Here is an 18073-nt window from a genome sequence, read left to right on the forward strand (position 1 = left end):
ATCCCACAGGCAAAAGGTAGACATGATAATTTAAGTTAAGGAAAGCTGGCTAGAAAATAAGCCAAGCTAAGGCCGGGCACTCATACATAAGAGTAAGCCTCCATGTGTGATTTATTTAGGAGCTGGGTGGCAGGCCCTCAAAAAAGAGTAAAAACAACCAACAACACACAGTCATATTCATTATAGTAGTTCAGACACAATGCCTGCCTTCTCTCTTAGTAGGTTCCTTTGGTTATTATTCATTAAGTAATTTTGGCTGGGAAGTGAGAAAGTGTTAGTTCACTTGTACCAAAGGCTGATATTGTACCAAAATAGACACTGATCTACAGAGTCATGTTACCTACACTCATGGCCCTCCATTAATTTCTGTACCTTCTAGCATTTCCCAGAGACATCAAGTTCAAGGCCAGCCTGGGCTATACAAGACCTTGTCTCAAAATACATAACAAACATTGCACTATATAATAACTTCTCAATATGGAGTCACTGAACAAAATGTGGAAAGGTCATGAAAAAACTGTCAACAGTAATGACTTCTGAACACAAAACAAACCAAATGTTTTCAAAATCAAATACATAATGAATCTGAGCTGTTTCTGGCAGAGCTCACCCATGTTGCATACTTCACTCTAGCATTGGTTCTGAACATATAGCTTATGCACTTTTTACTGTGTGTGCCTTAACACCCTGCAACACCAATGATCACCATCCAAAACACCTCAGCTCAGATTTAAAATTGCTCTATGTTATGAATTAAAGTGTTTTCACCATATAGACAAAATGTTCTGCTACTACAGAAACGAAATAGTTTAATAGTTTTAATGAAAAACAAGGACTTTTAATATTTTCCTGTGGTCATTCTTCAGCATACAAATTGGGTACAAACAAAACATTTCTTGGCAACAGATAATAAAGAAATATATGCTTAAATAATTCTTTGGCATCTGTATCATTTTACTATATTAAAGATGAAAAGAATTTACCTAACAATGCAATTGATGTGTTTATTTATTTTCATATGAAGAATGAATCTGCCTGTAAGATATATAGCTTCTTGATTATGAGTGAGACCCTATGTATACTTTCCCAACTCAGTGCTGGGACCCTGTCTGACTTGAACCTATGCAGGTCATTACATGCTGCCACAATCTTTATGAGTTCATATGTGTGTCAGTCTTTTTGTATGTAGAAAAGACTATTTCTTTGGAGTCAGTCATCTCTTCTGGCTCTTACAGGCTTTCCACCTCCTCTTCCACATAGATCCCTGAGCCCCGAGGGGAGGAGTTTGATGAAAACATCCCATTTAGGACTGAGTTCTTCAAAGTCTCTCATTCTGCACATTGTCCGGTTTTTGGTCTCTGTGTTATTTCCCATCTGCTGCAAGAAGAAGCTTCTCTGATGATGGCTGAGTGAGACACTGTTCTATGGGTATAGCAGAATATCATTAGGAGTCACTTTATTGCTATGTTCCTTTAGCAGAACAATAGTATTTTACTTTCCCCTAGGATCATAACCTGTCCAGGTTCAGGTCCTTGCCCACTTAGCAGTATCAGGTACAGGTTCCATCTCATGGAGTAGGCCTTAAATCCAATAAAAAAAAAAAAATGGTTGGTTACTCCCATAACATTTCTGTCAGTATTACACCAATATATCTTACAGGTAGGTCAGGGTTGCAGTCACAGGGTTTGTAGCTGGGTGATATTGATGATTACCTTTCTCCTCTAGTAGTGTGCAGAATACCTTCCAGTACCATGAATGATATTCAGTACAGTGAAGCTTCTTATTAGGAGCCAGCTCAACTTCTCCGTGTTTGATGACATATGTAAGCACTGTCTTCAGCAATAGGGCCTTACAATCATGTTGTGGAGAATCAAATATAGCCTTGGTAGTAGCCTGTGGTGTTTGGGGGTCCCATGGTAATCCTTTACACAATGTCTCAACAAGATGTAATCCATTCCTTGCACTGGAGATTTTACTTGGTGACATAAGATGTCTAGTTAGGACATTCTCTCCCATATTATTTGGTGACTCTATTTAGATTCCTTTAATGTATGTATATAATTTAGGAAGCTTCTACAGTAATGGGTTTCCATATGATTTTCCAAAGAGCCTTTAGTGTTAGTTGTCCCTCCCTAGTTGCCTTCCTTTACCCAGCTCTCCCATCCCATGCCCTATTCAATTAATCTTCTTCTTCTTGTTTCTCCCTTGTCTCTCCATATCACTATCTTACTTGAGAGATATCCCCTTCCTTGAGAGATCCTCTCCTCCCCGTTGGTCCCTTACTTGTGCCTATTTGGACTGTAGTCCACATATCAAAAGCTTAAAAGATAACATCTACATATAAGAGAAAACATACACCATTTTTCTTTTGGGGTCTGGGTTTCCTCATTCAGAATGATTCTTTCCTGGTTCCACCTACTTACCTCAAATTTCGTAATTTCTTTTTTTAAAGCTGAGTAATATTCCATTGTGTGAATGTACCAAATTTTAATTATCCATTCGTCAGTTGATGGACATCTAAGCTGTTTGCAATTTCTGGCTACTGTGAACAGAGCAACAGTGAACATGGGTAAAAAAGTATCTCTGAGGTCGGATGTAGAGTTCTTCAGGTATATGCCCAAAAATGGTAAAGCTGGTTCTTGAGGTAGATCAAATCCTAGCTTCCAGAGGAACCACCCTACAGATATCCACATTGGGTGTACAAGTTGGTACTCCCACCAGCAATGAATGAGTTTTCTGTTTGTTTTATTGATCTTGTCCATTCTGACTGCTGTAAGATGGAATCTCAGAGTAATTTTGATTTGCATGTCCCTGATGACTAAGAATGTTGAACACTTCTTTAAGTGTTTCTCGGCCATGTTTCATCTTTTGAGAACTCCCTCCTTAGTTCAGCACTCCCTTTCAACTGGTTATTTGTTTTCTTAATCTTTCTTTCTTTCTTTCTTTCTTTCTTTTCTTTTATTTTATTTCTTCATAGAATTCTTTATAGAATATGAGATATCAGCCCTCTATCATATGTACAATTAATTGGTAAAGAGCTTTCCCCATTCTGTAGGCTGCTGCTTTGCTGGAATGATGGTGTCCTTTGTGTACAGATTTTTAGGTTCGTGTGGTCCCATTTATTAATTGTTGTAAACCTAGGATTTGTGTCATAGACCTTTTGTATCTAAGAAATGTGCTTTTCTCAGATTAGTTTTTTAAATGCATAAAACAATGTATACAGAATCCTAAGTCTAATCATTGTACTGAAATTGTCATCAACATATTAAAATGAATGTGACATGATCAATGTGTTTTTTGGGGGGGGTTGTTTTTTGTTTTGTTTTGTTTTGTTGTTGTTGTGTGTGTGTGTGTTTTGTTTTTGTTTTGGTTTTTAGTTTTTTCGAGACAGAGTTTCTCCCTGTAGTTTTGTGCCTTTCCTGGAACTCACACTGTAGCTCAGGTGGGCCTCAAACTCACAGAGATCCATCTGCCTCTGCCTCCCAAGTGCTGGGATTAAAGGCATGTGCCACCACTGCCCAGCCGATGCGTTTTTTTATTACATTAAAAAACAAGATGTAGGAATGTGGTGGTTTTAATAGGAATAGGCCCCATAGACTCCTGTGTTTGAATGCTTGGCCCATAGGGAGTGGCACTATTAGGAGATGTGACTTTGTTAGAATAGGTGTGGCCTTGTGGGAGGAAGTGTGTCACTGTGGAGGCGGGCTTTGAGGTCTCATATGCTTAAGCTATGCCCAGTGTGGTACACAGTCTCCTTTTGCTGCCTGTGGATCAAGATGCAGGACTCTCAGCTCCAGCACCATGTCTGCCTGCACACTGCCATGCTTCCTGCCATGATGATAATGGACTAAACCTCTGAGACTGTAAGCCAACCCCAATTAAATGTTTTCCTTTATAAGAGTTGCCATAGGGTTGGGGATTTAGCTCAGTGGTAGAGCGCTTGCCTAGCAAGCACAAGGCCCTCAGCTTAAAAAAAAAAAAAAAAAAAGGGTGGTGGTAGCGCACGCCTTTAATCCCAGCACTCGGAAAACAGAGGCAAGTGGATCTCTGTGAGTTCAAGGCCAGCCTGGACTATAAAGTGAGTTCCAGGAAAAGGCGCAAAGCTACACAGAGAAACCCTGTCTCGAAAAACCAAAAAAAAAAAAAAAAAAGAGTTGCCATGGTCATGGTGTCTGTTCACAGCAATAGAAATCCAAACTAAGACAAGGGATGTTTTCATTAACTGTCATAATTCCCAAGTAATGAACATAAATATTTCAATAACTGCAACAAGTACAGTATAACTGAAACACCAGTAGCGATGAATTTAAAGATCAACGCCTAACTTTACTGAGGCCCACTGCCTAGGTTCATAACTAAAATGAATACTAAGTTTCAGCTAGAGGGTAATGAAAAATCGAACTCAGTCCTTAAAGCCCTGGATTAACCTCAGCTTAAGAAGCTGCAATGTAAACCAGCAGACATTGTGCCAGTGTTTACAAACTATTAAGTACAAACACTCACCTACACATGATGGAAAAGACAAGTCACTTGTACATTCACTCACACATACTCATAACAGACAATAGTACTGACATTCACAAAGTTGAATACCATGACTAGTGACTTGGTTCCCACAAAGCCTTCAGGGCCCTTGCCTCTTTTGGGGTAGTAATTCATCTCATGGTCCTTGGGAAAAAGTCAGACACTATAGACAGATGGCAAGAATCTCCTTTAAAAGTACACATAATTATTTGGAGGAAAACTTTGCACTTTAAAAGCCCCCAAATTTGCAACATGTAAATTTAGGAATAGGAAATGTCTTGGCAACACTGTGAACTTTGTGGTTCCAGATATGTGAATTGCAACCGGCAATTCTGAAGCTGGTGTGAGGTGTGCATTCCTCCATCTGAAGAGCTGTTCCTGACCAGCTTTCTTCCTGACCAGATCACTAGAAAAGAAGAAAAAAACTTTGATTTTGCATCTTAGTTCTTTCCTGTGATCTTTTCATTAATAATAATAATAATAATAATAATTAATATTAATAATAATAATAATACCTTTCGTCAGTGAATGAATTTGAGACTTTATAGCCTTGTCCCACTTCCAGTTCTCTCTCTGCTTCAGACTTGTGGTTAAAAATGTGATTTCTCACCTTCCTGCTCTGGATGCCTGCTGCTGTTCTTCCATCATTATGGACTCTCTTTCAGAAACAGTAAGCTGAAACAAACTCTTTCTTTCATAAATTTCCTTCGGTCATTTTATTTTATCACAGCAACACAATGTAACTAATATGATGTGATATCACAACATGAAATAATGAAAAATATAAGATGAAATGGAAACATAATAGATGCATATACAAAAGAAGAAGATGTACTGAATCTGAATCTTTTTGCCTATGGACGCAGCACAAGTGTGATCTAGCTTAGCTCTGTTATGTACTAGCTGGATTTCTGTCAGCACTTGTAATACTTTGCTTAAAGACTATTTCAGGCTACTATACATCCTCTCTGACTGTGCACACTACAGGCTAGAAGTGATAGAGAATTAAAGACTCCTGGAAGGAATCATCAACTAATAAATTGCAAGAATTAGTAGATAAATATTCTATGTCCCCTGTTCCTTGTATGGAATCACTCTGAGCTATGTTTTTTATCTCTATAACAAGACTATCTTAGTCTTGTTAGTTTCTCTATTTGAGTTCCCTTGAGAACAAGTGATAGTTAATTCTGTCAACTTGATTGTGTTAATAAATACCTAGGGCATTAAATGAGGCATACCTTTGTGTGTGCCTCTGAGGAATTTCTGAAGAGAATGAACTGAGGAGAAAAGACCTATACTCATGACAAGTGGCACCATCACATGAGCTGAGGTCCCAGACTAAAAGAAAGGGGAAAGAGGAGACAGCCAGCTAAGTCCTTACCCTCTAAGATATGAACAAGCTGCCTTCCAATACCACAGACAAGCACTTGGCCCATGGCTATACCTTCCCTATCATTATGGACTGTAGCTCATGAATTGTGATCCAAAATGAACCCTTCTTTCCTTCTGTTATTTATTTGTTGGTGTTATTTACCAGGCACTAGAAAACATGGAACCCACTATAAGAGTTTTTATTAGGGAAGAGAAAAGGTGGAGGTGGTTAGGCCTACAGAAAAGAAAGGTGTGTGTGTGTGTGTGTGTGTGTGTGTGTGTGTGTGTGTGTGTGGAGAGAGAGAGAGAGAGAGAGAGAGAGAGAGAGAGAGAGAGAGAGAGAGAAGTGCACACTACCTCTGATGAGAGGGAGAGAGAGCAGGGAGCAGGTACAGCATGCTTTTATAGGTCACCTTTCGCATGTGTATATGGGCTTATGTAGCTACGCCACACATGCGCATAGATTACATGACCACACTGTGCACACATGGATTATGTAGGACGTAAGGCCCTGAAGTGACTAAGCCTTTTGCCTGACTGCTGACAGCACACGTGCAGTCATGTGACTCCAGAAGTGGCTAGGAATAATAAAACCTTCAGATGCTTTTTTGTCTGGTATCTGTTTGCAACAGTGAGAAAAATAACTTATATGACACCCCTAATTGGCACTTCAACTTGCCAACTCCCCTAGTGGATTACCTCCCAAAGAAAGACTGGTACTTTAAGTCTCATCCTATATGTTCATTAGAAAGAAAGATGGTGTAAACGAACAAATGTGAATGGGACAGTTAAGATTTAGAAGTGGCCATGGAATAAAATTTAAACACACACACACACACACACACACACACACACACACACACACACACACACACACACACACACACACACACACACACACACACACACCTATCTATTTTTTCTGGTTTTTCAAGGCAGGGTTTCTCTGTGTAGCCCTGGCTGTCCTAGAACTCACTCTGTAGACCAGGTTGACCTCGAACTCACAGAGATCCACCTGCCTCTGCCTCCTGAGTGCTGGGATAAAAGGCATGCACCACCACTGCCTGGCTTAATAAAAGATCTCTTAAAGCAGGGGTTTTGGCTTTAGCTGCACATTGACATTACCTGCGATTAATAAAAGCAAAGCAACTATATTCGTGCATTATGCTGAAATTTTGGTATAATTGGTCTAGGTGAAGTTTAGGAGAATTTTCTGTTTTGTAAAAATTCTCTCATGTGATGCAAACATGCAGTTAGACCAAGAACCACTGCGCTGAACAAAGACAATGTTCAGAAGGTGCCAAGGACACAATGACTTGAAATACAGAGTCTGTCTCCTGCCCCTCCTGCCCTTCTAACCCCCACATTGTGCTGTCTTGTACTTGGTATTATTGCTGTATTTGGTATTATTACGAGTAGCTCAAAATGAATGGGGAATGGAGCAGACAGAAAAATAAAATAAGCTGAATAGTGAATAAATGTCCACATTATACTTGAAAGCTTTGGAATTGGATTTGGCATGCTGATTCTGGCCTGAAGGTGATCTGGGTTTTTTCCCCCTGATTCAAAACAACAATTTTTTAAAATAAGCATGTGATTTATAGGCTCTGCCAGATGAATGAACAACTGTGCCTAAAAGAGAACATATGGCTAGGCTTTGGTTTTCTGTTAACCTCACTGGGGACCAATCCAATAGTCAAGATGACTCTTATTCATGGTCTCTATTGTCCTGATTTGCAGTGGGAATTTAATTTCTGATTTGATTTTGGATAAGCTTTTCAGGACAACAATGACATTGATCAATGTTTGTTAAGAATGGCTTGGCAGGGAGTCCCAGGATGGGATTATACTGAGGATCAGCTATAAGGATCATCCTTGAGTGAGCCAAGGGGACTTATTTCAATGAATATAAATAGAAATAACACAATGCAAGTACCCCCAGTTTTATCCTCATCAAAGAGGGAAAATATTTGTGCCACATGAGTAAACTACAATAGACACACACACACACACACACACACACACACACACACACACACACACACAGAGAGAGAGAGAGAGAGAGAGAGAGAGAGAGAAAGAGAGACAGAGACAGAGACAGAGAATCTGTATCAAATATACAACCAGACAAAAATCATTAACTTCCATGCTTATTTTTCATTTGTTTTATTAAAATACCATTTTAAAGACTATTGGTGGTTGATGATACTCTATGGAGCAGTCAGTAGAACTGGACTTTGAAATCATTCTTGAATAAGGACTTCATGTCACAAGGTGTTCTGATACACTCTTCATTGGGCTGTTGGTAGTGCTAAATGAGATAGAAGAATATAGAGCAAATGCCCAAAGCAGTTATTCACTAGACTTTTTAGAGAAAATTGTTAGACTTAAGATAATTTGGATTTTTAAAAATCCCTTTTAAAAGAACTAGATATTTTATTGTTTTTAAAATCATGGATCTATGTGCTTTTTAAAAACAGTGTCACATTTTGGGGGTTGGAGAGATAGCTCAAAGGTCAAGAGAATGTGCTCTAGCAGAGGCCCCAACATTGTTTCTTAGCACCCACAGTAGATGGCTCACAACTGTCTGTAGTGGCAATTCCAGGGGATCCAGTGCCCTCTTCTGGAGTCCACAGGCACCTGCACATATGTGTGCACACACACACACACACACACACACACACACACACACACACACGAAAGTAAAAGTAAAATAAATATTCTATATTTCAGATTTTGTTTGATACTTATTCTAAAGTGGAAATACTTTACTTCTAAAATTGGTGCCATATAAAACAAATATTTGAGTAAACCTACTCCCTTCCATATTTTTCCATGACATGCACAACTATTTTTCCTTTTATTAATATTTTAGCACACAAAATAAATCATAGATATTTTTATTTTATGTATTTGGGTGTTTGCTTGCATGTATGACTGTGCACCACATGCATGCCTGGTACCCACAGAGGCCAGAAGAGGGTGATTGCCTCCCTGGGACTGGAGTTAGAAATGATTGTGAGCTGCCAAGTAGTTTCTTGGAATTAAACAGGGATCCTCTGGCTCTAGTGCCTTTAATCACAAAAAAATGCAGGGCTGGAGAGATGGCTTAGCAGTTAAGGGCACTGGCTACTCTTCCAGATGGTCCTGAGTTCAATTCCCAGCAACCAAATGGTGGCTCACAACCATCTGTAGTGAGATCTGGTGCCCTCTTCTAGCCTGTAGGCATACATGCAGGCAGAACACTGTATATATAATAAATAATAATTTTAAAAAATGCATACTCTTAAAATGGACTAATGGGCTTAAGAGTCACATACATTTACTTCATTATTTTAACTTGGCCTTGTAGTGAGTCTTCAGCCCCATTGATTCTGGCTGCTCTATAAGGAGATCCTCCATTGTCTGGATGGTTTAAGAGCATAATTCATTGGTGAGTACCTCTAATCTTTCCTTTATTGGCTATAGGGATCATGCCAAGTATTAATGCTGCATTTTGTTTTGTTGTTGTGGATTCAAAACCAGTTCTGTACTTTGCACTACTGAAGGCAGATTTTGGTAGACTTTGAAACACTTGTTTTACTTGAGGCTTTACATGCTTCATGGCTTGTAAAACATAGCAACCTGCAAATCCTGCCGCATCAGTGGTCAACCCAACAGCCACCACTGTACTGGCCATGCCTTCACTCCATGGCCCTGCGCAGCATACTCATTCCAACCTGAGCCCACTGCCACCACATGCCAGTTGATTACATACATTTATATTTCAACCAAAAATAAGAGGCGTTTTTAACCAGAAAAAAATATTTATTTCTGTTCCTTTCATATATCATTTCATATATCATATTGTCCAGGAAAGAGTCTTGCATGTATATGTGAAATAACATAGTACTACACACATGGTTTAAAAGCTAAGAACCACTGGAGATGCTAACCACCCACTGGATTTCTCTCAGAATGATTCTCTCATAATCATACTTTTTGGTTTACTTTAATTCCTGAAAATCAGAAATGTCATTACCAGAAAGTAAGAAAGATGTTTAAAAAAAATGTTGTATTCAATATTATAGTTTTAGGAATGGGGTATATTTTACGAAATAAAAATAAACAACTGGAGCTGGGGAGATGGTTCAGCAGTGAAGAGCACTGGCTGCTTCTCTAGAAAATCCCATCCACATGATGGCTCAGAACCATGTGCAACTCCAGTTCCAGTGGATCTGTCGCCCTCTTCTGGCTTCTGTGAGCATTGCATGCATGTGGTACACAGACATACCCGTGCAAACAAAATAAAAATGGATATATCTTTTTATAATTTTAAAATAAATAAATATATAAACTAGGGAGAAAATATCACTTAGGATCTTTGACACATCTGAATGTGTCAACAGCAAAAAAAAATAACGTTATGAATTTGTCTGTTACCAAGAAACTTTTTTTTTCTCTATGTAGTTTTGGTGCCTGTCCTGGATCTTGCTCTGTAGACCAGGCTGGCCTTGAACTCACAGAGATCCAACTGCCTCTGCCTCCTGAGTGCTGGGATTAAAGGCATGTGACACTACTGCCCAGCACCAAGAAACTCTTGCCCAAGCTTTAATATGCTTCCTAGGTTTCTACTTGACGCTTCATTTATGGCGGTTTTTTATTCTCTCCACATTTCTCACAGGATTGCTTCTGCTTTTAAAATTTTATTAACATTACCAAATCCAGTATCCACTGATTTATAAGAGGAGCTTATACCTCATATTTCAGTCAGCAAGCATTTAGATAAAATGTACATGCAAATGCTTTGCTCAAATCTATATGTATATATCCTGTGGACACTCAGGTATTTAATATGATATATTTTACATATTTTAATAACAATCACATAAAACTACCCAAAAGAATCACTTAATCTCACCAAAGGTAAAATCATGCAATATTTATTTTCCTACACCATATGTAAGCATTACTCTACAGAAGTACTATGCAATAAAAATAAGATATAAGTCACACATGTTAATTTTAAATTTTTCCTCACCATATTAAAAATAAAAATCATTCAGCAGTTACTTTTTAATATTATAGTATATTGTACATTTAATTTAAGATATTTAAAATAGTACATTTTACACTTGTACATTGCAATTCATAAACAACATTTTCATAAGAAATTGATTTGTATTTAAATTTCAGAATATTTATGTTTTTTATACTGAAGGTCTTTTATATATACTTAAAAGTTACCAATAACTGAGTGAAGAATCCATTTTTTAAGTTGTTTTGATATAATATTTTGAGTATCCCAGGCATTTAATCCAGTGATAGGTCCAGAAAGGCCTAGGCTCAAGACCCAGACCACTTATTATGTGGCTTAATGTGGCTTAAAATAATCTCCTTGCTTCTAAAATGAATCCAATGGTATAATTGATAGAAAAGCCTTAGATCTGTGCCTGACACATACCAGAGCTCAAAGATGTTACCTTCAAAACTGAAGAGCTGTTTAAGTGAATTGACCTGCAGAGGGATTGTAGCTGAGTTTGAGAAGATACTAGAGTCTGGCATGGCTCCCAGACCAACCATCACAGCTGGAATGTGTGGTGTGCTATTTGAGGGATTTTTTTTCAACGCCCATGTGGGCCTCAGAGGAGAGAAATGTAGAAGTTCTCTCTTACTGAGAAATGAGGCAAGCCATGGGAAGAAAGGGAGGTCAGTTCAGTTGCTGCTCTAGATTAAGGCAACATACTATGTGGGGGCTGATGTGTGGTGCTGGGCCCATGCAGAAGTATTGATTTGTTCTTTCCAGGAAGAAATACACATTATTTATTTTTAATAGGCTTTCTGGTTCTGGAAGGTAACTCCTGTGACTTTGAAATAACTCACTTGTGTGGTTTGGGTATTGGCCACTTTGGCAGGATGGTGTTCTGTTTTGATTAAGTAGGTACACAAGGGAGTTCTGTTCTTAGGGACATGATTAATGGACGAAATTTTCTTAGTCTTTCTCTCACTATTCCAGCAGTCTCCCTAGAGATTATTATGACTAATAACTTGGTTTGTGGTGATGTTGTCTCCCCTCAGGTAAAATATGGCTTTCTGAAACACAATGGTTTGAAAAGTTTCCAGTCCAGAATCACTCTACCTGGTACTTATTTACCAGCTTTCCAGACATTCTGCAGCACTGTATGATTTTGTCCTCATGACAATTACCCACTGAGGTAACATACTAACCTACTTCTTAGCTAAGATCATTGGTGGTATGAATGAGAATGGCCCCGATAGGCACATATATTTAAATAGTTGGTCCCTAGTTGGTGAACTGTTTTGGGAAGGATAAGAAGGTGTGGCCTTGCTGGAGGGGGTATATCACTGGGGGGGCGGGTTCTGAGGTTTCAAAAGCCCACATCATTCTCAGCCTCTCTCTCCCTCTGTATCCAACTTTCAGATACAATGTGAGCTCTCAGCTACTGCTCCAGCACCATACCTGCCTACCAGCTGCCATGCTTCCTGCCATGATCCATGGTCACATGGATTCACCCTCTGAAACTATAAGCAAGCCCTCAGTTAAATGTTTTCTTTCATAAGAGTTACCTTGGTCATGGTGTCTCTTCACAGCAATAGAACACTAGCTAAGACAAAAACCAAGGGATAGGTGTAAAGTGGGTAAAGAGCATACCCAGCAACCGGAATCTAACTAATCAATTAATTCATTTAGTAAATGCATAGCAGATGGTACTTTTTTCAGTAAGAAAACTCAGAAAAAATAGATTTGTTGAAACATTAAAATTTTAAATCAGATTCTTAAGAACATTTCCTCAAGATATAATGTCACACATGCCACTTTTTGGAGTAGGGATTCCAAAAGTTGTACTAAAATAAATATAACTTGCTTCTATATTTATGAATTTATTCATTTTTTCTACAAACATATATTAATATCTTTTAAATGCAAGACATACAAGAGAAATGGAAAATGGAAGAAAAAAATTTTCCCTTAACAAGTTTCCCATATATGGGAGGAAAATTGGAGAGTCATACCCAAGAGAATATAGAAGTGTCATTGAGTTTTCAGATGTGGGAGCATCAGGCAATCCAGGAGGGGCTTCACAAAGGTGCCCAGGAACCTTAAGGATGTTTGATTGCAATGATGGAGAGCATGCCCAGGCCCATCAGAGATAAGAACTGGCATTAAAAGACCAACACACATCTGGGGGTGGGAGACATGGCTTAGGGTGAAGGGTGCTTGCTGCTTTTACAGAGGACTTAGGTTTGATTCTCAGCACCAGGAAATTGGACACACTTTTCTTGTCTCCATGGATTTTTTTCACACATGTGGCACACATAAATAATTCAAGCAAACACACATACAGATGGATAGATAGGCAGACACATAGATGGTCAGATAGATACCTCAATCTTGAAAGCACACACAGCCAAAACCTGAGAGCAGTGGAATTTCTCACCAAGTCTAAGTGGCCACATTTGCACCTACTTCAATTTTTTTCTTTTCATGTTTTCTTGGTTTCTTAACTTGTTGTGCGAGTTAAAGCAAGCACTCTAGCTTGCTAAGTCTTGAGACTAAGCTCTCTCCCCTGTACTGAGGTTCACTTTAGAACAGTTGAAGAAAAAGGTTCCCTGAAGATCATGACCTAAATTATCTCATTGTGTTGAATTCTCCTCCTTAGTTTAAGCATCTTGCCAATTCAAAGCAGCATCAGTTGAAATTCTGGATAGTATACAGTGGTGTAGCTCTTGCTAGTAAGGATAGGCAGGAAAGAAAGCCGTTTGTAATTATATATGGATGTTATTTTTAGTATAAATTAGTTCAAGTGAAGCTCACAGACTAGGCTGGGCTGGGCTTCACCACTTCTGGTCCCAGAGAGAACTGGCCTACATTAGAAAGTTCCTTGGAAAAATGTCTCAGCATATGCAGGCACTCAGGTATACAAACCCACACTCATACACAGGTACACATAATTAATAATGAAATAAAATATTTTAAAAGAAAACAAATAATAAATCAATAAGGTCATCCTTTATTTTTAAAAAAAGGCAGCTGAGGTTTCCAGGTAAGCATGTTTTGTGCCATCCTGGATTTGAATAGCTTTGTTTGTGAACCCAAAAGGGAGTGGTTGTGCATGAGTCCTCTGGAGCTATTCCTCTGGCTGTCATCACTACATGACCTTTACTATCACGGCCTCTGCTCAAATGATAAACCCAAAGATGTGGTGTAAACTCTTCCCAGCAGGGTTTGTGTCGGGAGGATTAAGATGCCACCTGGTTTGTGCCCTCATGGAATTACTGATCTCAGTGGCCTAGAATGGCCTCTGAAATTATTTTTAAGCCAAGTATTTGAGAATTAGTCATCGCCTAGGATTTAAGATGTCTGTTTCTTGGCTTCATAACAGAAATTTGCTCAAGGCTCATGCAGTATATTTCCCCTTAGGCGCAATGTGTAATAAGACTGTGACACTTTGTAATCGTTGTTCATAGTGTCATGTAGGAACACAGACCACCTTGGGCTGCTCATTTTGGTCTCCAAAAGGAAACTGCTTCAGAGATTCTTTGACACAAGCAGGTGTGGTCTGACCTTATCTGAATACTCCCTTACACATCAGGATCCATCCTAGGTTTTCTCCATGGATGAGTAGGAAAGATACATGAGGGCTAGAGAGATGGCTCAGTGGTTGAGAGCACTGGCTGCTCTTCCAGAGGACCCGGGTTCAATTCCCATCACCCACATGGCAGCTTACAACTGTCTGTAACTCCAGTTCCAGGGGATCTGACACCTTCACACCAATGCACATAAAATAAAATTATTCTGTATATGAGTGTTCTACCCACATTTTTAAAAGAAAGAAAGAAAGAAAGAAAGAAAGAAAGAAAGAAAGAAAGAAAGAAAGAAAGAAAGAAAGAAAGAAACATGATTCTCTCCAGATTAGGAAAAAAAATACCCCAAAAAGACGAAGACTTTTTAATTGATGGTCTTCACTGATTTTTTTTTTCTGGATTCTTGGCTCCTGTGGACTCCAGTACTTCCTACATGATCATGTCTTGGCCAAGAGCTTGGTCCTCCCACTATATCCTGAAGACTCACTGCTGTTGCCTTCCTGGGTGTTTAGTCTCCCTGACTCATTGTCCCTAAAGCACCTCAATTCTCTCTATAAAGAAAGAGCTCTCCAACATGGGGAACAGGTTCTCAAAGCCAGCTCAAGTGCCAGGGACAGATCCTGATCTCACTGCTAGGAGCTCCACAAATAGACCAAGCTACCCATCTGTCATGAGGAGGAGCTCAGTCCTGCCTCAACTTGATGTACCATGCTGTACTCATGCCCATGGGAGGCCTGCCCCTTTCTGAATAGAGACAGAGGAGGAGTGGATAGGGGGATAGATGGGAGGTGGATGGAGGGACCAGAAGAAGAGGATGGAGGGGAAACTGTGGTCCATATGTAAAAATAAATGAAATCACAGCACCTTAATTAAAGAAAAAAAATCCATGGTCATCTTTTCCAACCTTTTATTCTCCTTGTACTTATATCTGATACTTCTCTGGATACTTGCCTTAATTCTGCAGATGTGTATGTGTGTCCTTTATTACCAACCCTTATCTTCTGTGTTGATGATACCAATACTATGTCTGTAATGCAAAGGCCACATCATCCAACAGCTTCATTCTTGAGTATTTAAAGAGAGAAAGCAGGTACCCAAAATGACCTATGTCACTCATGTCCATTGTGGTGCTATTTGGAACAGCCCAAGGGGGAATCAAGCCAAATGTCCAACAAAATATGCTCCCATACAATGGAATGTAAGTTTGTCATTAAAAGAAATGGCATTCTGATACATGCTACAATATGGATGAAACTTAAAGACTTTATGCTAACTAAAATAAGCCAAACACAGAAGGACAAAAAATTAGTATGATTCTATTTAGATAAAATATTTAGAACAGGCAAATTCTGAGAAGTAAAAAAGCAGAACAGAAGTGCCAGAAGCTAAGGCAGGGAGAGAAGCTATATAGTGTGTAGAGGGTTTAAGATGGGAAAGTTTGGGGTCTAGATAGTGGTGATTGGCAGTTGGCATTGTGGATACAGTGAATGCCACTGAATTGTACACTTACAAACCATTAAAGTTATAGCCATTGTGATGCATGTTTGAAGAAATCTCCATTGCCAAAGCCACATGAGTCACTGTGGATAGGCTTCTTGCTTTCAGTGCCTTCTGCTCACTTTGCTTCCAGTATATCTGTGCACAGTGATGACCCCTAGAAGTGCTCAGATATGAAAACAGATGAATGTGTCTAAGGAGAGGACCAACTACCCATTAAAGAATTTCTCAGTTTATACAGAGTCTATGCAGCTGTGCTGTGGCCCTACAGAGAGGCAAGCATACTTACAAAGTGTTTTAGTTTCTTTTTCTGTCACCAGGATAAAATAAGCTGATCAAAAGCAATGTAAGGGAGAAAGGGTTTACTTTAGCTCACAATTCCAGCTTATAGTCTATTATAGCAGGGAAGTTAGGGTGGCAGGTCTTGAAGCAGCAGCAGCAGCAGAAATAGAGAGAGAGAGAGAGAGAGAGAGAGAGAGAGAGAGAGAGAGAGACTAAATGCATGCTTACACTCATTTTTGTTTTGTTTTTTATCTTTTAAGACAGGATTTCTCTGTGCAGCTCTGGCTTTCCTGAAACTTGCTTTGTAGGCTTGCCTTGAACTCATAGAGATCTATAGCTGAAGGTTTCTTGCGTCCACCTGGCTCCTGCAGCTGCTCGGACCCAAGTAAACACACAGAGACTTATATTACTTATAAACTGTATGGCCATGGCAGGCTTCTTGCTATCTAGTTCTTATATCTTTTATTTTCTTCAGAGCTGAGGACCAAACCCAGGGCCTTGCACTTGCTAGGCAAGTGTTCTACCACTGAGCTAAATCCCCAACCCCTAGTTCTTATATCTTAAATTAACCCATTTCTATTAATCTATAAGTTGCCACATGGCTTGTGGCTTACTGGTACTTTACATCTTGCTTCTCATGGTGGCAGCTGGCAGCATCTCCTGACTCAGCCTTCCACTTCCCAGAATTCTCCTCTCTGCTTACCCTGCCTATACTATACTTCCTGCCTGGCTACTGGCCAATCAGTGTTTTATTTATCATTCAATCAGAGCAACACATTCACAGCAAACAGAAAGACATCCCCAAGCATAGATCCACCTGCCTTTGCTTCCTGAGTGCTGGGATTAAAGGTATGCACCACCATGCCCTGCTCTCATTTCTTTTTTTATACAGTCCAAGATGGACAAAAACCCAGAAAATTGTACCACCCACTTTTAGGTTGGTTCTTCCCACATCAATGAATGTAAACCAATCCCCCACAGACAAACCCACAGGCCAACCTCAGCTTGATAATCTCTTGTTGAAACTCCTTTCCCATGTGATTCTAGATTATATTAAGTGGACAATTAAAACTACCCATCACCCCCAGGGAAGGAGTCAAGGTCTGTGTTTCTGAGAACAGCAGAGAGGAGGAACAACAAACTGAAAAGATACAATTCTCACTTGACATAAAGTGGGACCACTAGCTCATGCCTTTGCAATACCCCAATTCCTCACGCTTCTTTCTAGGAGCAGCACAGCTGTAATAATCACAACTCTAAGCAGCCGTTCTGGTATTTGTCCAGGAGACAAGCAGATTTTTCTGAATCAAACACTTGATTCACACAGAGAGCATGGTTCATAGCTAGCCAGGGTGACTGGTGCTTTTATTCTTCTTTCTTTAACTTCTCTCTGGTGTTTTAGAAAATCCTGAGGGTGGGGAGATGCGATTTTTCTTAACTAAAAATGTCTCCAGTAAATCTTCATTATATTCTGCAAACTTCCAAGTTTAAAAACACAATGAACATGTTATAAAAATGCCATTCAATAATGATTTAATATGATATAATCTATAACCTTATGTTTAGTGAGCTTAAAATCACTTCCCACTGCTGTGGGATGTTCTGTATGTCAAATGTGTTGCTCTGATTGGGTAAAATAAAGTGCTGATTGGCCAGTAGCCAGGCAGGAAGGATAGGGTAGGTGGGACAAGGAGGAGGAGAATTATGGGAAGTGGAAGGCTGGGAGAGACATTGCAAGCCACCACCATGACAAGGAAGATGTATGTTACTGGTAAGCCATGAGCCACGTGGCAAAGTATAGATTAATAGAAAT

At 39.4% G+C, this 18073-nt stretch overlaps 1 pseudogene; it reads right to left on the reverse strand.

The window, feature by feature from the left end:
• Positions 1 to 9217: 9217 nt before the first annotated feature.
• On the reverse strand, positions 9218 to 9574 carry LOC118574655 (annotated as a pseudogene).
• Between the last annotated feature and the right edge of the window lie 8499 nt (positions 9575 to 18073).

This window comes from Onychomys torridus, chromosome X (genome assembly GCF_903995425.1).
Source record: "Onychomys torridus chromosome X, mOncTor1.1, whole genome shotgun sequence".
Classification (NCBI taxonomy): domain Eukaryota; kingdom Metazoa; phylum Chordata; class Mammalia; order Rodentia; family Cricetidae; genus Onychomys; species Onychomys torridus.